The sequence below is a fragment of the Sus scrofa genome, chromosome 7, assembly GCF_000003025.6.
Source record: "Sus scrofa isolate TJ Tabasco breed Duroc chromosome 7, Sscrofa11.1, whole genome shotgun sequence".
In the NCBI taxonomy this organism is placed as follows: Eukaryota; Metazoa; Chordata; class Mammalia; order Artiodactyla; family Suidae; genus Sus; species Sus scrofa.
Window position 1 is genome coordinate 88,346,528 of NC_010449.5, and position 23,360 is coordinate 88,369,887.

The 23,360-nt window shown below is 40.2% G+C and overlaps 1 long non-coding RNA gene and 1 pseudogene across 1 annotated transcript; one reads left to right on the plus strand and one right to left on the minus strand.

The window, feature by feature from the left end:
* Nucleotides 228-23,360, minus strand: LOC110261687. Its single transcript, XR_002346141.1, has 3 exons — nt 23,288-23,360; nt 1,395-3,335; nt 228-923 (listed from the first exon to the last, which is right to left on the minus strand). It is a non-coding gene; the product is annotated as an uncharacterized LOC110261687 (long non-coding RNA).
* LOC100156572 lies at nt 13,814-14,398 on the plus strand (annotated as a pseudogene).

Here is a 23,360-nt window from a genome sequence, read left to right on the forward strand (position 1 = left end):
CAAGCACAGGCCACCCCTGAGGGATTCCATCCACTCTCTCTTCCTTTTCACATTGGGGACTAATGTCACCATTGCCCCCACATTTCTTTTATTATTATTATTATTAAAGATTAGTTGATTTACAGTGTTGTGCCAATTCTGGTGTATAGCAAAGTGATTCAGTCATATTCCCTTTCTTATATTATCTTCCATCTTATTCTAGCCCAAGAGATTGGATATAGTTCCCTGGGCTGTACAGTAGGGCCTCATTGCTTATTCATTCTAAATGTAATAGTTTGCATCTACTAACCTCAAGTTCCTAGTCCATTCCACTCCAAATTCTTTACGAATATGTTGCTGTTATTATGGCTAGATGCAGATGTGATTGTATTTGTAGGGGTGTGAGTGGCTGTGACTGAAAAACCTTGAGTAGGTTTAGCAGATAGTGCCAAGGAGAGAAGATGTTGCTTGTATTTAAGGAATTTCAGATCTATGGATCTGCGAGGAACTACACAGAATTGTTTTAGAGCATCTGGGGAAATTTACATAGGGGAGAGTGGGCAGTCAGAAAAGGCTTTCTGCAAAAGAGGGGGTGGGGGTTGAGACAGAGCTGAGGTGTCTAAGAGTCAAGGGCCTGGCTTAGTAGTCCCAACACACTGACCTCTTGAGGCTGCTGCCCTACGCTAGGTCGCTATACCTGGCCTCCCTCCATTTGCAAGGCTACCACCTGGCTACCAGACCAGCTCTCACTCCCGGGTCTCACCTCAAACAAAAATGATGAAAAACAACAATTTTCCCTTTTTGGTGCTAAACCTCATTTGGTGGCAAATCCTGCCTGAGCTGCCGTGAAAGTGTCGATCGTCTTTATTTCACTTTTACTCCTCCTGAGTTTTGCTGCCATAGGTGTGGTTGATGACAGGTGACATCCCAGACTCTGATGGAGACTGTAGAAAATATACAATATATATACTGGTTACGTTCCTAAAATCCAACAAATTCAGAATTCCAAACCTATCTGGACCAAGAATTTTGATTAAGGCATCATGGACCTGGTCTTCCTCACAGCAACTGCCCCAAGCATTCCTGTACTTTATAGAGACATCTGTCTCCCCAGGAGCCCATGAGCTTAACAAAAGGACTCTATTTTCATCTTTATATACCAAGACCCTCAAATGGGTCATGGCATAGGCATGATAAATATGGGTTGACAGATCATTAATTAGAGATACTCACTGAGGGTGACCCTCTTTTACTGTATCACCAGGGACGATGACAGGGCAGAGGTGCAGGGGGTGGCTGTGGCCATGAGACGCTGCACGGCTGGACCAGGCGGATGTAGCACGCTCTGCCCCAGGGGATGGAGATGAGCAGGCAGATGGGGGGTGTGGACCCTGAGGACCTGGCCCCAGACTCACCTCTGCATGAGTCCTCCAGAACTTGGATAGCGAGGGAAGGAAGCCCTGGATTTATTGATGACACCAATCTTCTGCTCCCTGATGGGACGAGTAAGCTCATTTATAGAAAACCAAAGAAAATCTACTTCTTGCACACCTATATTTGTGGAGTAGAAGCCACGCTGGCTGAACAAAAGAATAAAATGAAGGAGGACATAATCACTTATTTTAAATCCCCGGTGAGGATTTGTTCTCCTACGTGTCAGGCATCGGTTTATTTTTGTCATTGTATGTGATATCCAGAGGCCCGCCACAGCAGTTCCTGACTTATTTAGAGATAGGTGTGGGATAGCAAGGCAGAACATCAGAAAATGAGATGGAATACTAGCACCAAATCTGACGTTGGACTCTTTCTGCACGTGGGAAGTAAACAGTTTCAAAAACCTCAGTTGAGCAAATGAACTCAGGAAAAGAGATCAGCTTTGTGGTTACCAGAGACAGGAGGAAGTGGGAATCAGATGAAGGTGGATCAAAAGGGACAAATTTCCAGTCATAAGACAAATAGGTACTAGGGATGTACTATACAACACGATAAATGTATATTATGTAGGAAAGTTGTTAAGAGAATAAATTCTAAGACTTCTCATCGTGGGGAAAGACTTTTTTTCTCTTATTTTGAACATATGTAAGATGATGGATGGTCACTAAATTTACTGTGGTGATCATTTCATGATGTCGGTAAGTCAACATCTTGAATTAACACAATGCTGTACAAATATTGTTATAGCTCAATGAAACTGGAAGAAAAAAACCACTCAGTTTAAGTAGATATTGGTGAACAGATCACTAGAAGTCTTGAAGGAGAATAGCAGATAGCTAAAAAGAAAAAGAAAAAAAAAAAAAAGGAAAAAAGAAAAAAATCCTTTCTCATCCAACATTGTGTAGTCGGGGGGCTGCAGCGTATCTAATGCCCCACTAGATGGTACTGCTGATCCAGCCTTGGAGTACCCAGGGCCTGTCTCTATGGTAACAAGTCTACAAATTTATCAGAAGAATTGGCCTTGTCCTTTTGGTGGGAGCGGGTGTGTATGAAGCAGTTTTCGGTGTTCAGAAAAGTCGGCTCTGTGCACAAGGGACTCTTGATATGTAGCTGTCAAAGACATAGAGAATCAGGAAAACACCGTATTGTGCAAGGCAATAAGGAAAGAGAGGGCGGAGAAATCGCTGCTTCTACTATAGTTACAACCTACCTCCTCCCCTGACCGCTGGGACTCAAGGTCTTTAACACGGCTTGGAAACAGGGATCCCAGGTTGCTGGGAGCCTGGGGGTGGGCTGCAGGCAGGATTTGCTTTTGTGCAAGATTACACAGCGGGAGTTCAGCCTGTGGGGAGCTGGGGTTGCTTGAATTGTGGACTCCTAGATGTTCCATTACATAAAATATTACATAAGCCCAGACATCCAGTTCTACCTGTTATTTTACGCCTCGCTGTTTATGATCGTTCTCTGCTGAATGTGGGTTTCCTACGCTCTCTGCATAAAATGTGTTTCCAGAGAGGGGCTCTGCTAGCCGGCGAAACTCCTCTGGCTTCATCAAAAGCGCAACTTCCAGACCTTCCAGACCTTTCTCACCGCAGGGTGCCCGGCGCTCCATATTCACTACGTGCTGTTCTGCTTCTTGGATTCTGGACCAAGATGCAGGGCTGCTCTTACATCGGTGGAGATGCAGAGGGACACTTCATATGCTGACAGCGAGTAAATGCTGCTCTGGAGAAAAACCACCCACCCCAAATCCACCTTCACAGGAGAAGGAGTTTTTGGTGTCTCCTGCATGGGTCCTACCTGGTGCCCCAAGGGGAACAGGTTACTCCTGCAGAAGGCTTGCCTCCGTGTAGAATTTGTGTTGCTTTTCAGCAATAGCAGCCCATTCAGTGGAGCCAAATCATTTTTTAATTTTAGTTTTCCTGGAGAGAAGGGAAAGAGAAAAGAATGAAAAAAACAGGACCTAAGCAATATTTTTGCAGAGCTTTATCTGCATAGCTGGAGTTTTACCTGGATAGCTGTTCTGGATGTTTCCTGGAACATTTTTAAAATTGAAAATATTTTGAGGTAATTTCAGAGTTAGTGAAGTTATAAAAATAGTACAAAGAATTGCCATATATCCTTCATCCTTAGTCCCCGAGTTTTGTCTGCCTCGTGGAATAGATAATCTAATGAGTTATCTAATACTTTTAAGGATAAGAAACATGATGTCTTTTTAACCTCAGTAAAAATAAGGACATCCTCTCATATAACCACAGCGCAATTATCAAAACCCAGAAATTAGCATCAATATATTACTATTATTTAATCAGTGGACTCTATTCAAATTTCATCCATTGTTCCATTATCTTTCATGTCATAAGGAAATATTTTTTTCCACAGTTTAGGAGCCTATCCAGGATCACATATTACATCTGGCTGTCATGTATATTTTTATCTTTGGGTTTTTAAATTTTTTTTATTTTTTGCTTTTTAGGGCCGCACCCCTGCATGTGGAAGTTCCCATGCTAGGGTTTAAATCAGAGCTATGGCTGTCAGCCTACACCACAGCCACAGCAACATGGGATCCCTGACCCACTGAGCAAAGCCAGGGATGGAACCCACGGCGTCTTGGATACTAGTCAGATTCATTTCCCCTGAGCCACAGTGGGGACTCCATATTTGTATCTGAAAATGATGACAGTTGCTTTTTACTTGATAGTGGTTTTTTATTTTTTCCTTTTCTTGTTATTGTGAGTCAGTAGCTTGCAGTTGAAAATTTTTCTGCTTCTGAGAATCATGGCTATTTCTTAGATGGCTGGCAGATCTGATGGTGGAAAATACATAAATCTGCACAAACATGGATTCAAATCCCAAACCCACAAATTCTTAGCCGTGCAACCTGGAGGACACTGCATCACTTCTTTGAGCAACAGTTGCCGCTATAAAATATGGATTATAATCTGAGTCTTGGAAAGTCAGTATGAGGATACATGAGGTAGAAAATGTCCAAAAAAGACTTATCTACCACAGGGCCTGGTGGAAGAAGCTCTATATGCAATTTCCCCCATTCCCAGAAGGAATTCTTCTATATTAAAAATATTCAAGAATATAAAAAATATTTGAAGATGTGTTTTCATTTTCTTAGATTTAAATCACAAAGTACTTGAAGTAAATTTTTAAAGACTATTCATTCCCTCAACTCCTTCAACCACTGTCACCATCCAAAAGATCTCTATAGCTTTTTTTGGTATCTGTTAATCCCAAAGTTCTCATTTATCCACCCCCCTTTCCCCTTTGGTAACCATAAATTTATTTTCTCTGTCTGAGTCTATTTCTGTTTTGTAAATAAGTTCATTTGTGTCATTTTTTGATTCCACATATAAGTGATATCATATATACTATACACACACACACCAGTTTTTAATCCATTCATCTGCCAATGGACATTTAGATTGCTTCCATGTCTTGGCTGCTGTAAATAATGTTGCTATGAACATTGGGGTACATATATCTTTTTGAATTAGAGTATTAGAGTTTTATCTGGATATATGTCCAGGAATGGAGTTGCTGGATAATATGGCAACTCTACTTTTAGGGTTTTATTTTTTTGGCCACATTGGTTTAGGGTTGTCACTCTCTTCTCAGCCTGAGGCCAAGTGGGAGGATTTAGGTCCGGGATGCTCTTCCCAGCTCCAAAGTATAACAGGATCAGGCTTGTTCTTCATATTAGGTGGATATAAATTGCTCTGTTTTAAGAGGATCTGAGAGATAAATCCCAAACTATGGAATTAATAAAAGAGAAGGGAAAGAGTCATTGCACCTGCAATAACACATTTATTTGATGGCAATGAATTGGGAAGGTGGTATTAGTAATGCAATATGTTAGGGGTTATCCCAGCTGCACAAAATACGGTTCATAAAATAGAATTTGATACTCAAAAGCTGAATTTGGGTAGAGCTCTTCAGGATCATGTCTTTTGTAGAAATAAAAATGAACCTAATATTTATGTAATCCTTCTGGCCCCTGTACCACAACAGGCAGCCCTGCACAGGTTGGTTCAGTTATTTCATTTAACCCTCTTAACATCCCAGTAGTCATCTCTGCTTTATAGATGGGGAAAATGAGGCTCGGAGAGGCAATTTTTGGTAAGATCACCCACATGCATGTGGCAGAGTGAATGTTCCAACCCAGAGTCATCTATCCACCTGATAATTCTTCCTTTCTCTGCTGTTAACCTTGTGATGCTTTTCTTATTTGTTGTGTAAACTGAGGCCTATTTGTCCTGTAGAGCCCGGGTATTAGTAAATGAATTTTTGCCAAGGTCTTGTCTAGACAATGAGCACCTGTATGTATATTTACATTACTTTATACTTTACTGACATATTTTTGACTGGAGCCTCTAGTAAGGTGACCAAGGACAGAAGCAGAAAGGTAGACCCAACCTGATACCTGGGCACACGGACCACAGGACAAGGTTACTCTGACCCGCAGTTGAAATGAACCACCTGGGCACCCGGTATGTGCAGTCAGTTCCTTATAAGTCATCCTCACTTTGTTCAGTCTTGGTCTTTGACATTCGCAAAGTAACTTTTTGTCCTGTCTACTGCTGCTTGAAAGCACTTAAATTCCACACAAACCTCTCACATATCTTGAGTTTCTAATTTTCTATCCATTGAAACCAAACAATATGAAGAATATCCATTCCTGTCCTCAGCACCAATTCCGATGGAAGCAATTCTCTCTTGTGCTAGAAAAGAAACTAGCCCCTCAAGGTCACTGGCATGAATGTGAACACCCAGTTGAGAAAGAAAATGTTAAAGAACTGTTAGAAATGGTGGGAAATTGTAATATACAATTTCACAAATGACTCAAATGCAGTACTGGAAAGGCAGCTTCCTTACCTCTTCCAGCACAGAGTAAGATAATACTTTTTTTTTTTTTTTTAATGTGTGTGCCTTTTCTAGGGCTGCTCCTGTGGCATATGGAGGTTCCCAGGCTAGGGGTCTCATTGGAGCTGTAGCTGCCAGCCTTCGCCAGAACCACAGCAACGCGGTATCCGAGCCGTGCCTGCGACATACACCACAGCTCACGGCAACGCCGGATCCCTAACCCACTGAGCGAGGCCAGGGATCGAACCCGGAACCTCATGGTTCCTAGTCAGATCCGCTAACCACTGCGCCAGGACGGGAACTCCCATAGAATAGATAATATTAATAACAGGTCAAACAGTATAATATCCCCAGAAATAAGGTCAAAAAGGAGATATGGTATAGACGGACATAGCTTAAGGGGCCCAGGTTCTAATGAGACTGATTCCATAGAGTTTAGATTTTTTTTTTTTTTTTTTGTCTTTTTGCCTTTTTCTAGGGCCACTCCTGTGGCATATGGAGGTTCCCAGGCTAGGGGTCTAATCGGAGCTGCAGCCGCCAGCCTACACCAGGCCACAGCAACGGGATCCAAGCTGTGTCTGCAACCTATACCACAGCTCACAGCAACGCTGGATCCTTAACCCACTGAACAAGGCCAGGGATGGAACCTGCCACCTCATGGTTCCTAGTCGGATTTGTTAACCTCTGTGCCACGACGGGAACTCCTAAGATTTTTTTTTTAAAAATGACTGGTTTTTTTCTACTTCTTATAAATGTATTTGACATTTTCAAGTTCTTTGTTCATATCATGGAAAGTTACCAGAAATGTCTTACACTGTCCTGCACACCCACATCAACTAACACTTTAGTGATGCACATTGCATTAGTGGCTTTTATAAAAATATAGGCTCTGTCTTTTGTGTACAGAGAGAAGGTGCTTCTTTCACGTATCTCATGGCTTGATCTCATAAGCCTCACTGGGGAAAGAAATGGTCTTCTCCAGTGTCCAATCCCCTCCTTCGCTGGGAATTACAGCCAGGAAACAACCTTCTCCAAATAGTTCATACAGCGTCTGAGGGATTGCCAGTGTTGTCAAAGTACTAGGATTCCTGCATTTTCCCCTTTTCTCTCTTCTTTTTACAGCTCTAATCTGCCCCCCCCCATCCACATTCTGGCAGTTTTGCTCACTAATCTCTCCTTCATGGTTCTGCCCATGTCCAGACCATAAGCTTCCTCATCCGCTCCCACATACTCTTCCATCTACCAGCCAGAGCTTACTAAGAACTTCTGCCCTAGGATGACATTGACTTTTATAGTTAACAAAGCATTTGACTGGCCATGTAGCGCTTCATTTCCATACCAACTCCGTGACAATGATTTTATCCCTGTTTTACAAACGAAGAAACTTATGTGAGTTCTCCACACAATTATAGGAACCCAGGTGATCAGACACGTTCCATAGATCCCTACATGCCTCCCCTCGGCAGATTCACTTCCTGCCCTCCAAGCACGGGGGTCTCTGCCTGTCCTCTATACTGCTATTGCTCGTATCTGCAGACTTACGTCAGCCTGACCCCATCCCTTCCCTCCACCCTTCCCACCCTATCTCAGACTAAAATACCAGTCAAGAGAGAAAATTATTGACAGCTTCTTTAGTGTTTTTTTTTTTTTACCTTAAAATTATTCTGACACTTGACATTACATTTATTCTTTCATAAAACACTCTTTTTTGGAGAATGCTTCTTGACTTTAGGCATTTATGTCTTTGGAAAAATGCCCCTTAACACTGAAAAACAATAATGCTTACATGCCTACCTGAAACACAAAAGCACATGAAGGTGTTTGCTCTCAGATGATGAGGAGGAGGGGGGAGGAGAGGAGGCTATGATTACCATTCATTCAGGAATTGATTATTAGCCATTTATTTGCACTATTTCATTTAATCCTCAAAACAATCTCATAAGGTAGGTAGTATTTATGTTCCCATTTAACAAACGAGAAGGCTAACACTTAGAAAGTTTAAGTAAATTGCCGAATATCACACAGCTAGGAAGGGCAGAGGATTCAAACTACGTCTGTTTCAGTTTAATGCCCATTCTCTGTGAAATGTTGATTTCCCTAAGGCTTTATACACTAGTTAAGGAGAAAAGGCAAATAGCTAAGAATTAACCTATGAGACCTGTTATAACTGTTAAGTCACACAAATGAATGGTAGAGATTTGGAATTTTGTGGACATTCAGAAGATGAGAAATCACTTCTCTGCATGTTTGAGTTCCTCTTAGGGAGAGATTTACATTAATCCCCAGAGCGTGTTACCTAAGCTGACTGAATTTCAAACACAGAGGGCACTGATCTCCCCTGGGATCTCCTCTGAATTCTACAGGTGCCCAGGCCCAGCTTTGTATCCTTCCCTCAGAATTCCTTATCCATCCACTGTGGCCTCTGGAGTCTGCATTCAGGGCACAGGACTTCCACAGATAGGATGCCGAGTGCAAAGGTACCAGTGTAGGCAGGCCTCAAGAGCCCACAGCAGGATGGTGGCCAGGCTTGAAGTTAGTGGGGCCTGGGTTGGGTCTTCAGCCCAACCACTTACCAGTTGTTTGCCCTCAAATATTTTCTGGCCTCTTTGATCTTCTTCTGTAAAATGTGAAGAATATAAGAATCTACTTCATAGGATGGTGGTAAGGATGAAAAGAAGGGATGAATTGTAACATGCCTGACACATGGTAAATTCTTAACAAACAATAGCTTTAAAACAACACAGCAGTCCTTGGAACCAAGGGCTTCACAGGTTAGATTTGGCCTAGGAAAGGGCAAGGAGCTAGCTTCCCAGCTAGAGATGTTTGGGTTCTGAGGGTAGAGGGGTAATAGAGAAATTGCTTTGCCTGGAGTTAGCCCTAGAAATTAGCATACATCTCTTCAGGCAAGCTCAACTGTGAAGTGAGTCAGAAAGACCTACTGATATGTGACCAAATTATAGCACTAATTTAGAGCAGTGTTTCCCAATATTCCTGGATCACAGCGGGTACCTAGGACACTTGAAAGTACAGATTCCCAGCAGGGGTCTGAGATGGCAGCTAGGTGGACCCTGAGCTCACCTACTCCCAGGGACATGCAAAATATACACCTACATATAAAGCAGTTCCCCCTGAAGAAGACTTAAGGGCTGCTTGAAGAGCTACTGCATGTAGAAGAACCACACAGTAACCAGTAAGAAAATACAGAGACACTTAATCCATGGGAACACACCCCTCACACAGCAACCTGCAGTAGGGAGGGACATTGCTGAGGGGCCTAACACAAACTTGCCCATCCTGTGACACAGCAAAAAAAAAAAAAAAAAAAAAAAAAAAAGTAAAATGTAGAGGGCACCTAGGGGTCCCATTGTGGCTCAGCAGGTTAAGACTCCAACTAGTATCCATGAGGGTTCAATCCCTGGCCTCACTCAGTGTGTTAAGGATCTGGCACAGATCCACATTGCTGTGGTTGTGGTGTAGGCTGGCAGCTGCAGCTCTGATTTGACTCCTAGCCTGGGAACTTCCATATGCCTCAGGTGTGCCCCTAAAAAGAAAAAAAAAAAAAGAAATTACGGACACCTAAACTATACTGGAAACAGTTTAATTTACTAACCCTAAAGTTTCTGCTAAACAGGCAGAGAACAGTTGGAGCCTTCTCTGGGGTTAGAGGTGCTGGCAAATGCCATTCTTTAGATCCCCCAGGGTTCCCTCCATGTCTGCTTCAGCTCCAGACATCCTACAAAGTCAGCCTTGGGTGCAGGGCACTTCCCTGGGTTGCATCCACTCCAGATCCAGCTGGTCTGCTAAAGCCACCAGGTGGCAAGCAGTCCATATAGGGTCACTCTTATACAAGTCTATTCCTTCAAGACCAGAAGAGGTAGTTGTTTCACTTAATTAATAGAAACAAAAAAATTAAACAAAATTAAGAGTTAGAGGAATATGTTCCAAACAAAAGTACAAAATAAAAGCCAGAAAAAAAGCCCTAATGAAATAGAGATAAGTAGTTTAACTGATAAAGAGTTCAAAGAAATAGTCATAAATATGCTCACTAAACTTGGGAGAAGAATGGCGGAATCCAGTGGAAACTTCAACAGAGACATAGAAAATAAAAGTAAAGTAGTTCCCGTAGTGGCTCAGTGGAAACAAATCTGACTAGCATCCATGAGGTTGTGGGTTTGATCCCTGGCCTCACTCAGTGGATTAAGGATCCAGCATTGCAGTAAGCTGTGGTGTAGGTTGCAGACACAGTGGCTGTGGCATAGGCCAGCGGCTACAGCTCTGATTCGACCCTTAACCTGGGAACCTCCATATGCCTCAGGTGCAGCCCTAAAAAGACAAAAAATAAATAAAGAAATAAAGAAATAAAGAAAATATAAGTAAGAACCAATCAGAGATAAAGAATACAATCACTGATATTAAAAATACATTATAGGGAATCAACAGAAGTTTAGATTTTGCAGAAGAAGAGATAGGCAAGCTGGAAAACAGAATAATGGAAATCACCTGATCAGAACAGCAAAAAGAAAACAGAATTGTTTTTGTTTGTTTGTTTGTTTGTTTGTTTGTTTTTGCCATTTCTTGGGCCGCTCCCGCGGCATATGGAGGTTCCCAGGCTAGGGGTCTAATTGGGGCTGTAGCTGCCAGCCTACGCCAGAGCCACAGCAACACGGGATCCGAGCCGAGTCTGCAACCTACACCACAGCTCACGGCAACGCCGGATCGTTAACCCACTGAGCAAGGGCAGGGATCGAACCTGCAATCTCATGGTTCCTAGTCAGATTCATTAACCACTGTGCCACGACAAGAACTCCAGAATTGTTTTAAATGAGGAGAATTTAAGGGATCTCTGGGACAACAGGAAGTACAGTGAATCCTAAACAAGAGGAACCCAACGATATCCACACCAAGATGTATTATAACTAAAATGGCAAAAATTAAGATAAGAGAGAGGGAGTACCTTTCATGGCTCAGTGGTTAATCAACCTGACTAGGAACCATGAGGATGAGGGTTTGATCCCTGGCCTTGCTCAGTGGGTTGAGGATCCAGTGTTGTGGTGAGCTGTGATATAGGCTGGCAGCTATAGCTCCAATTCGACCCCTAGCCTGGAAACTTCCACATGCCATGGGTGCAGCCCTTAAAAAAAAAAAAAAAAGAGAGAGAGAGAGAGAGAGGGAGAGAGAATATCAAAAGGAAGAGAAAAACATCTAATTACATACAAAGGAAACCCCATTAAGACTATCAGCTGCTTTTTCAACAGAAACTTTATAAGCTAGAAGGGAGAGGCAGGATATATTTTAAAGTGCTAAAAGGAAAAAAAAACTTACAACCTAGAATACTCTGTCTGGCAAGGCTATCATTCATAAGTAAATGACAGAAAAATAGTTTCCTGGACAAGCAAAAACTAAAGGAGTTGATAAAACAATCATCACTAAATTGGTCTTACAGGACTTTTTTTTCCAGGGCCTCACCCACAGCATATGGAGGTTCCCATGCTATGAGTTGAATTGGAGCTATCGCTGCTGGCCTACAGCTCAGCCACAGCAATGCAGGATCCAAGCTGTGTCTGCAACCTACACCACAGCTCACTGGATCCTTAATCCACTGAGCAAGGCCAGGGATTGAACCTGTATCCTCACGGATTGATCCTAGTCAGGTTCATTAACTGCTGAGCCACGAAGGGAACTCCCCTTACAGGAAATGTTAAAGGGTCTTCTTTATATGCAAAAGAAGTAAGAAATCAGAATGAAAGAAAAAATCTCACTGGTAAAGGCAAACATATAGTAAAGGCAGTGGATCAGACACTGAAAAGCTAGTATGACAGTTAAAAGACAAAAGTAATACAATCAACTACGACTATAATAAGGGATAGACAAAATGAAAAGATGTAAAATATGGCATCAAAAACATAAAACCTGGTGAGGGGCAGTGAAAAATGTAGTGTTTTTGAAACTGACAGTATTAACGGCCTGAACCTAGCCAGAATACAGATTGGGACTTGAACTCACATGCTAGGACTCGAACCCAGTCTAAATCCAGACTGGGACTTGAACCCATGTTTTCACTCACCCAATGTCTGGACTTACTGAGGTTCAGGTTCTTCATGTCTCCACGAAGAAGAAATTCAGTGAGAGACAAAGTCATAGGCAAGAAATAGATTTATTGGATAGGATGCTTGTGAGAAATGCAAGCAGGCAGGCACAGAAGCTCTGCCCTGAGGATCCGGTGGGCTACAGTTTTTATCAGCCAAGGGGAGTGGGGGTTGGAAAAGACCACTTCTTCCTTCCTGGGAATAGTAGCTCCTCCTTAGTAGCAGGTAAGGTGTATATTCAAATCAACAGAAAGGTGGTCCTCAAACTCTGGCCCTTGGTCTGAATATGAATACAGGCCTAATGCCATCCCCCACCAACAACCTGAGGCAATTCTCAAGCCTCCACTAATGAAGCAAACCTGCCTTGTTCTGATGGCTTTTTGAGCAATTTATTTACTTATAGTGATCTCCCAATGTCCCCTAATTTTCCCTCCTTATCTGTGGTCCTTTATTGGGACTTCTAAAAATACCTGTGTCTGCTCCATCCCTATCACTTTTATAATGCCTTTAAATTTAAGCTACTATCAGCCTAAAGTATGTATGTCTATCAGTATGTAGAGACAGCTATACATACTGGTCAATATATGTGAATCTCATGGTAACCACAAACTAAAAATTTACAATGGCTACATGAAAAATAATGAGTAAGGAATCCAAACATAATACTAAAGGAATCTATCAAGAGAAGAAACTAAGAGCAGAAGACAGAAACAGAGAAGACTACAAAACTACCAGAAAACAATTAACAAAATGGCAATAAGAACAAATCTATCCTGCTCATCAAAAGATCAATCATCCATATAGAAAATCAATAAGAAAACACTAGTCTTAAGAATATAAAATGGAGGAGTTCCCATCATGGCTCAGTGGTTAACAAATCTGATTAGGAACCATGAGGTTGCGGGTTTGATCCCTGGCCTCGCTCAGTGGGTTAAGGATCCAGCATTGATGTGAGCTATGGTGCAGGTCGCAGACTCAGCTCGGATCCCACATTGCTGTGGCTCTGGTATAGGCCAGCAGCTACATCTCTGATTAGACCCCTAGCCTGGGAACCTCCATATGCTGTGAGTGCGGCCCTAGAAAATACAAAAAAAAAAAAAAAAAAAAAAAGAAGAAGAAGAATATACAATGGAGAAAACACAGTTTCTTCAATAAGTGGAAAAACTGGACATCTACATGTAAAAGAAAGAAATTAGAACATCTTCTAACACCATATGTAAAAATAAACACAAAATGGATTAAAGATGTAAATGTAAGACCAGATTCAATAAAACTGCTAGAGGAAAACATAGGCAGAACCCTCTTTGACATAAGTCACAGCAACATTTTTTTTTTTTTTAGATCTATCTCCTAGAGCAATAGAAATAAAAGCAAAAATAAACACATGGAACCCAATTAAACATAAAAGCCTTTGCTTTCCTTTTGCCACTACAGCTGCTGCCATGAGTATGCTCAGGCTTCAGAAGAGGTTGCCTCCAGTGTCCTCCACTGTGACAAAAAGAAAGGTGGTTGGACCTCAATGAGACGAATGAAATCACCAATGCCAATTCCCATCAGCAGATCCAGAAGCTTATCAAAGATAGGCTGATCATCCCGAAGCCTGTGACCATCCATTCCTGGGCTTGATGCCAGAAAAACACCTTGGCCCATGGGAGGACAGGCATATGGGCATAGGTAAGTGGAAGCGTACTGCCAATGCTCGAATGCCCAAGAAGGTAACTTGGATGAGAAGGATAAGAATTCTCTGCTGGCTGCTCAGAAGATATCATGAATCTAAGAAGATTGACCACCACATGTATCACAGCCTGTACCTGAAAGTGAAGGGTAATGTGTTCCAAAACAAGTGAATTGTCATGGAACATATCCATAAGCTGAAAGCAGACAAAGCTCACAAGCTTCTGGTTGACCAGGCTGAGGCCTGCAGGTCTAAGATCAAGGAAGCATGCAAGTGCCCTGAAGAGCTGCTCTAGGCCAAGAAGGAGGAAATCATCAAGACTCTGTCCAAGAAGGGAGAGACCAAGAAATAAAGTTCTTCCCCTCTTCTCTGTACATAGTAGCCTCAGCAATTCCATAGATCACTCATTCAATAAAAACAAGCCTTGGGGGAAAAAAAAGCAAAAGCTTTTGAACAGCAAAGGGAAATCATAAATAAAATGAAAACACAACCTCTGAAATGGTAGAAAATATTTATAAACAAGCAACCAACAAGGGCTTAATTTCCAAAATATACTAAGAGCTCATGTAACTCAATATGAAGAAAACAAACAATCCAATACAAAAATGGATAGAAAATCTAAATAGAAATTAACGAAGAAATACAAATGGCTGACAGGTACATGAAAAGATGCTCAACCACACTAATTAATAGAGAAATGCAAATCAAAACTAAAATGGGGTATTACCTCACTCCAGTAAGAATGGCTATCATTAATAAATCTACAAATAATAAATGCTGGAGAGGGTGTGGAGAAAAGGGCATCCTCCTAAATTGTTCGTGGGAATGTAAATTGGTACAGCCACAATGGAGAACAGTATGGAGGTTCCTTAAAAAAACCATATGATCCTGCAATCGTACTTCTGGGCATTTATCTGGAAAAGACAAAAACTCTAATTTGAAAAGATAGATGCATCCCAGTGTTCACAGCAGCACTATTTATAATAGGAAAGACATGGAAGCAACCTAAATGATAAATGGATAAAGAAACTGTGTATACACACACACACACAAATGCACACACACACACAATGGAACACTACTCAGTCATAAAAAAGAAAAACAGTGCCATTTGCAGCAATATGGATGGACCTAGAAATTATCATACCAAGTGAGCTAAGTCAGACAGATATCATAAAATGTCAGTTATGTATAGAATCTTTAAAATGATACAAATAAACCTATTTATAAAATAGGAACAATCTATGGTTACCAAAGGGGAAGGTGGGGAGGAGGGAAAAATTAGGAATTTGGAAGTAACATACACACACTATTATATATAAATAGAAAAACAACAAGGGCCTACTGTAAAACACAGAATTATACTCAATATTTTATAATAATCTATATGGGGAAAAAAATCTGAAAAGTATATATACATATGTATACACACACGCACACACATATATATAACTTAATCACTTTGTGGTCCATCTGAAGCTAACACAGCATTGTAAATCAATTATACTTCAATAAAAAATAAATTTTTAAAAAGTCAACATCCTTTTATGATAAAAACTCTCAATGAAGTAGATACAAAGTGGGTACCTCAGCATAATAAAAGCCATCTATGATAAACCCATAGCTCACATTATGCTCAATGGTGAAAAACTGAAAGCATTTCATTTAAAATCAGGAACATGACAAGGATATTCACTTTCACCATTTTTATTCAATATAGTATTGGAAGTCTGAGCCACAGCAATTAGTCAAGAAAAACAAATAAAAGTTACCCAAATTAGAAAGAAGAAATAAAAGCATTGATATTTGCAGATGACATGATACTATATATATAGAAAACCCCAAAGATCCCACCAAAAAACTCTTAGTACTAATAAATGAATTCAATAAAGTTTCAGGATACAAAATTGATATATAGAAATCTGTTGCATTTCTATATACAAATAACAATCAGAAAGAGAATAAAGGGAATTATAAATCTCATTTACGATTGCATCAAAAATAATAAAATACCTAGGAATAAATTTAACCAAGAAGGTGAAAGACTTGTTCTCTGAAAACTATAAGACACTGAGGATAGAAATTGAAGACAACATAAATAATAGAAAGCTATAGCAATGCTCATGGATTAGAAGAATCAATACCATACAACCACTATGGAAAATAGTATAGAGGTACCTCAGAAAATACAGAAGTACTATATGATCTAGCAAACCCACTCTTGGGCAGATATCTGGACAAAACTTTCCTTGAAAAGAAACATGCACCCATATGTTCATTGCAGTGCTATTCACAATAGCCAAACATGGAAACAGGCTAAATGTCCATTGACAGATGATTAGATTAGGAAGATGTGGTAGAAATACACAATGGAATACTACTCAGCCATAAAAAAGAACAAAATAATGCCATTTGCAGCAACATGGATGGAACTGGAGACTCTCATACTAAGTGAAGTAAGTAAATACTTCATATTAAGAGACTCTCACACCAAGTGAAGTAAGTTAAGTTAGAAAGGGAAATATAAATACCATATGATATCACTTATATATGGAATCTAATATATGGCACAAATGAACCTTTCCACAGAAAAGAAACTCATGGACTTGGAGAATAGACTTGTGGGTTGCCAAGGGGGAGGGAGAGGGGGTGGGATGGACTGGTAATCTGGGGTTAATAAGTTAATAGATGCAAACTATTGCATTTGTGTATAGCACATGGAACTATATCTAAATCACTTTTTATGGAACATGATGGAGCATAATGTAAGAAAAAGAATGTATATATATGTGTGTGTGTGTGTGTGACTGGGTCACTTTGCTGTACAGTAGAAAACTGACAGAACACTGTAAAACAACTAGTATGGAAAAAACAAAAATCATTAAAAAAGAAAACCCTTTCCTATAAGAAAGGAGAAAAAGAAGAAAATGAAATGAGAAATCTAGTACCACCAGGTATTAAAATTAGTGCTACATACTAAAGTAGTATGGCATTAATTCAAGAATAAACTGGTATATTAAATTAAGTGATCATGCAAACTCTGAATTTGATCCCAGTATATATAATAATATAGTGCAAGATAAAGATGACATTTCATATCACTAGAAGATAGAAAGGTAATAAAATCATGCTGAGTGGACAAGTGAAAACACATGAGGAGTTCCCATTGTGGCTCAGTGGAAACGAATCCGACTAGGAACCATGGGCTGTGGGTTCAATCGCTGGCCTCGCTCAGTGGGTTAAGGATCCAGCATTGATGTGAGCTGTGGTGTAGGTCGCAGATGTGGCTCGGATCCCGCGTTGCTGTGGCTCTAGTGTAGGCCGGTGGCTGCAGCTCCGATTAGACCCCTAGCCTGGGAACCTCCATATGCCGTGGGAACGGCCTTAGAAAAGGCAAAAAGACAAAAAAAAAAAGAAAGAAAAGAAAGAAAAACACAGTAGTCGATGAAATTAGAAGAGTTTGGCTTCCCTAATAAGAAAATGCAAATCGAAACAAGATATGTTTCGGCCTGTTTTATTGACAAATATTTTTAATTTAAAATTTTTTATGTACATGAGTAGTGCAGCTATCATTCTTCAGCAAAAACCAAATAGTGCAGAGATACATACACAAACATAGAATGTTTTTGTGTTTTAACTTTGCATTAGCCTAGTTATTACTAAACTTGAATATCTTTTTATATGTCTTGGCCATTTTTGTGTGTGTGTCTTTTTAGGGCTGCACCCATGTCATATGGAGGTTCCCAGGTTAGAGGTCAAATTGGAGCTGCAGCCACTGGCCTATGCCACAGCCACAGCCATGCCAGATCCAAGCTGTGTCTATGACCTACACCACAGCTCATGGCAACGCTGGATTCTTAACCCACTGAGGGAGGACAGGGTTGAACCTGTGTCCTCATGGATAATAGTCAGATTCATTTCTGCTGAGTCACAATGGGAACTTCCCTGGTTTCTTTTTTTTTTTTTAATGAATTACATCTTCATGTTCTTTGTCAACTTTTTCTAATTTTTTATTATTAATTTATAGATTAAGGAATTCAGTCTTTTTTATATATGCTGCAGATATCTTCCCCCAGACTATTAAACTTTTTTTTTTTTTTTTTTTTTTTTTTTTTTTTTTGTCTTTTTGCCATTTCTTGGGCCACTGCCACGCATATGGAGGTTCCCAGGCTAGGGGTCAAATTGGAGCTGTAGCCACTGGCCTATGCCAGAGCCACAGTAACACAGGATCCAAGCCGTGTCTGTGACCTATACCACAGCGATGCAATGCGGGATCCTTAACCCACTGAGCAAGGGCAGGGATTGAACCTGCAACCTCATGGTTCCCAGTTGGATTCGTTAACCACTGCGCCACAACGGGAACTCCCAGACTATTAAACTTAAAAAAAAAAAAAAAAAAAGAAGAATCAATACCATTAAATGTCCATACTATCCAAAGGAATCTACAGATTTAATGCAATCCATATCAAAATACCCATGGTATTTTTGACAAAAGTAGAATAAATAATCCTAAAATTTATATGGACCCACAAAATATCCTAACTGCCAAAGCAATATTAAGAAATAAGGATAAAGCTGGATATATCACCCTCTAAGACTTGAAACTATACTACAAAGCTATAGTAATCAACAGTGTATGGTACTGGAACATAATAGAGAGCCCAGAAATAAACCCACACTCATATGGTGAATTAATTTATGACAAGAAAGACAAGAAAATACAATGGGGAATAGACAATCTCTTCAATAAACAGTGTTGGGAAAACTGTACAAATACATGCAAAAGAATGAAACTGGATCACTTTCTTACTCCATGTACAAAAATAAACTGAAAATGGATTGAAAACTTAAAGGTAGGGCCTGAAACCATGGAGTTCCCATCATGGCACAGTGGTTAATGAATCCAACTAGGAACTATGAGGTTGCAGGTTCAATCCTTCGATCCCTGGCCTTGCTCAGTGGGTTGACGATCCGGCATTGCCGTGAGCTGTGGTGTAGGTTGCAGACTCAGCTCAGATCCCACATTGCTGTGGCTCTGGCGTAGGACGGCGGCTACAGCTCCAATTAGACCCCTAGTCTGGGAACCTCCATATGCCGTGGGAAGCAACCCTAGAAAAGGCAGAAAGACAAAAAAAGAAAAAAGATAAGGCCTGAAATCATAAATTTTCTAGAAGAAAATGTAGGTAGTAACTTCCCTGACATTGTCTTAGTAATATTTTTTGGATATGTCTCTTCAGGCATGGGCCACAAAAGCAAAAATAAACAAATGAAACTACATCAAACTAAAGAGCTTTTACGCAGTGAAGGAAACCTCCAACAAAACAATAAAGCAACTTACTGAATGGGAAAAATATTTGCAAATGATATATCCAAGAAAGGTTCAATATCCAAAATATATAAAGATCTTGTATAATTCGATATCAAAAAATCAAACAACTCAAAAGATGGGCAGAGCACCTAAATAGACATTTTTTTTCCAAAGAAGGGGTACAGAAGGCCAACAGGTATATGAAAAGATACTCAACATTCACTAATCATCAGGAAAATGCAAATTAAATCCACAATGAGAAACCATCTCATACCTGCCAAAATGGCTATTATCAATAAGACAAGAAGCAGCAAGTGTTGACAAGGATGTGGATGAAAGGGAACTTTCATGTACTACTGGAGGGAATGCAGCCACTAGTGCAGCCACTATGGAAAATAATATAAAAGTTCCTCAAAAAACTAAAAATGGAAGTACCATATGATTCAGTAATTCCACCTCTGGATATTTGTCCAAAGAAAATACAAGCACTAATTCAAAAAGATATATGTACCCCTATGTTCATTGTAGCATTATTTACAATAGCCAAGATATGGAAGCAACTGAAATGTCCAACAATAGATGAGTGGATTTACTTTTGTATATGCGATGGATGGTCAACAGGGGCCTGCTGTATAGCATAGGGAACTCTACTCAATATTCTGTGTAATCTTTATGGGAAAATAATCTGAAAAAGAATGGATATGTGTATAACTGAACTACTATGTTGTGCAGTGAAATTAACACACTATAAATCAACTATACTTGAATAAAATTTTTTAAAATGAAAAAAATAGTTGAAGAAGACGTGGTATATATACAATGTATATATATATACAATGAAATATCAGTCAGCCATTAAAAAAAGAATGAAGTCTTGCCATGTACAAGGTCCTGGAAGGTATTATACTAAAGGAGAAAAAAAAATACTGTATGACCTCACTTATATGTGGAATCTGCAAAACAAATGAACAAACAGAATAAAACAGAAATAGATTCATAGAGGAGTTCCCACTGTGGCCCAATGGGCCTGGCTGCATCTCTGGAACACTGGGACACAGGTTTGATCTCCAGCCCAGCACAGTGGACTAAAGATCCAGTGTTGCCACAGCTGCAGTGCAGGTCACAACTGTGGCTTGATTCCTGGTCTGGGAACTTCATATGCCTCAGGGCAGCCAAAAAAACAAAAAAACTCAAAAAACCAAAAACCCAAAAAACGAAGAAAGAAATAGATACAGAGAACAAACTGGTGGTTGCCAGAGGGATGGGATTTAGGGGGACAGATGAAATAAGTGAAGGGGATTAACAGGTACAAAGTTCCAGCTATAAAATGTCAAGGGGATGTAATGTACACATAGTGAATATTTAGTCAGTACTATTGTGGCAACTCTGCATGGTGATGAATGGTAACTAGGCTTATTGTGGTGATCATTTCATAACATAAAAATGTCAAATCACTATGTTGTATATCTGAAACTAATATAATATTTCTTGTTAATTATAACTCAATAAAAAATTTAAAATAAAGTAAAAAGCAGATTCCCAGGCCCCTCCTCCCCAGCATGCTCTAAACCAGGAGCTCTAATGCAGGTCCTGGAAATGGGTATTTTCCACAAGACACTGGGTGATTTTATAATCAGGCATTCTTGGGGAACATCACTTTAAAGTGTTCAAAGTGCTTATGTGTCCGCTATATAAGAAAATCTGCACAATGGGTAATTTATTGTCCATGTTTTACAGGTAAGGCCCGAGAAAGCACAGCAGTATGGAGGAGCCTGGTCACACTCAGAAGATCTTATTGTTTAATACCCAAGGAATTTGCAGTTCAGTTGTTAAACCAATCTTAGCTTGAAATCAGCCAGGGAAGTAGTTATACTACAGATGTCTCTTGGCAGAGAGGAGCTTAGGGGTGCTCAGGTCTGTTTCTTTCAAAACAAAGCAGGAATTGATTGACAGGAACCCTTCATGACTGCTCTCTGGTTTTGGGTTGATGGCTCACTTTGAGAATTGTCTTTTTTGGAGGGAATCTGTAAACACTACAAACAAGCAGGACCTTTCTTTCACAGCTGGTTTACTAGCACAGCACCAAGCAAAGGTGATGAATTTAACTTGCCATTTGTAACTGAACAGAGTTCACCTGTGTCATCATGCCTAGTCCTCAGCTTTCTCCTCCTGCAATTAACTTCCCTTATCATCCCAGATCCTACAGTCCTAGAGAGATTAATTAAGGGCTCAAATTCTACAAAGGATCACCAGCTGTACAGTTGGTCCAGATATTCTAGTTACAGAACCCAAGTGTTGGCTTTATACAACAGGTTCATGTCTCCCTCTAATGGATAGGAAAGAATAAGACAAGTCAGATTCCTATTTATTATTAGATCAGAAAACTTTTGCATGATTTGTCTGCATCATGTGTGACTGTGAAACGTGTTGGAAAAAAATATATAGTGGCTTTTTCAGCTAATGTTCAAGAACAGTACGAAACTGTCCTTTTGCTTTCATTCCTTCAATATTCATCATTTATTTAACTATGTGCTAGATGTTGAGGTATAAAGAGATAAATACCTCCATGCATGGCAAAAAAAGAATGAGAAAACTCGCTATATACTGAGATGGAAAGATTGCCAAGATACTTTAGAGAGAAAAAAAATCAGAGTACAGGATGAATACAGAATGATATGCTACTATTAGTTTATAAAGGGGGAAGAAACAATACACACACGCACACACTCGCCCGAAACATTTCCCAAAAGACATTTTTTAAAAAATATTAATATTATTTGAATCTAGAAGGGTAACAGTGCATCTGGAAAAAGAAATAAGAGGAGAGTTTTCACAGTATTCCTTTTTATGTATTTTAAATTGTGAACCATGTGAAGATATGTTCTAATCGAAACTAAAAAAACATTGAAAATTAATGACAGAAATGAATGAAGCAGTTCCTGCATTCAGTTACTTGAAAGGAAATTCACATACATGTATAGGAGAGGGCATAAAAGCAGAAAAGGTCATTAGAGGTCAGGTCAAGAGGACCTTCTACGCCAAGCTAAAGAGCTTTCACTCTGTTTTGGAGACATCGAGCCATTCAAAGACTTGAAGTTAGGAAAGTAACAAGTAGATTCACATTTTAAAAGATCATTCTGGTGGCAATGGTGAGAGGGAGATTCAAGGAGGTCTACACTAGACAAGGTAGAGTCAGAGCCCTTTTTGGTAATTTTCCTACTTCTAAGCATGTTATCTAGGGTCAGAATGTTTCAAGGTAAGAACAGAAATAAGCTTGGTTGAGTTTAGGTTAAAGGCAACTTATGGAGTCTTTATTCAGATGAGTTATTCATGGTCTGGAGAGGAGAGTAAATTATCCAGTAACTATAATTTACTTAAAGTGTGCTAGGCACACTAGCAAGTACTTATCAAATGACACCTCATCAGTCCTCACAACAATCGTATAAAATAGGTCCTAATATTCTGCTAAATTTTACAGATGAGAAGATTGAGACCCAAGCAGGTTGATCTACTTGCCCAAGGTCAGATAACTAAAAGCTGTCAGATGGATTTGGGCCCAAGTGTCTGATTCAGAAGCCTGTTTTCGAGTATTTGCCTACACACGGCCCCCTCGATGTTCAACAGAAAGCCTCCCCCTCTCTCAGCACTAAAATCTGCCTTCTAAAATACCCTCCCTTCCCTTCAGCCCTCAGCAAAATAGCTGAAAGGGCAGTTGGACTTATCTCCTTTCCCAACTCTATCCCAGCTCCCCTCATCTCCATCCTTCTCCCCTCCTGTCCACCCACCTTCCCTCCCCTTCATCCCAGCTCCCCCATTCTCCAACCTACCACCCTCCTCTCCATCCAGTTCCCTTATTTCCATCCCATCTCCCCTTATCTCCATCAAACCTCCCCTTACTTCCTTCCATCTTATCTCCATCAAACCTCCCCTTACCTCCTTCCAGTTCTTCCATCACCATTACATCTCCCCTCATCTCTCAGCTCCCCTGTGCCCTGTGGTTCTCCCT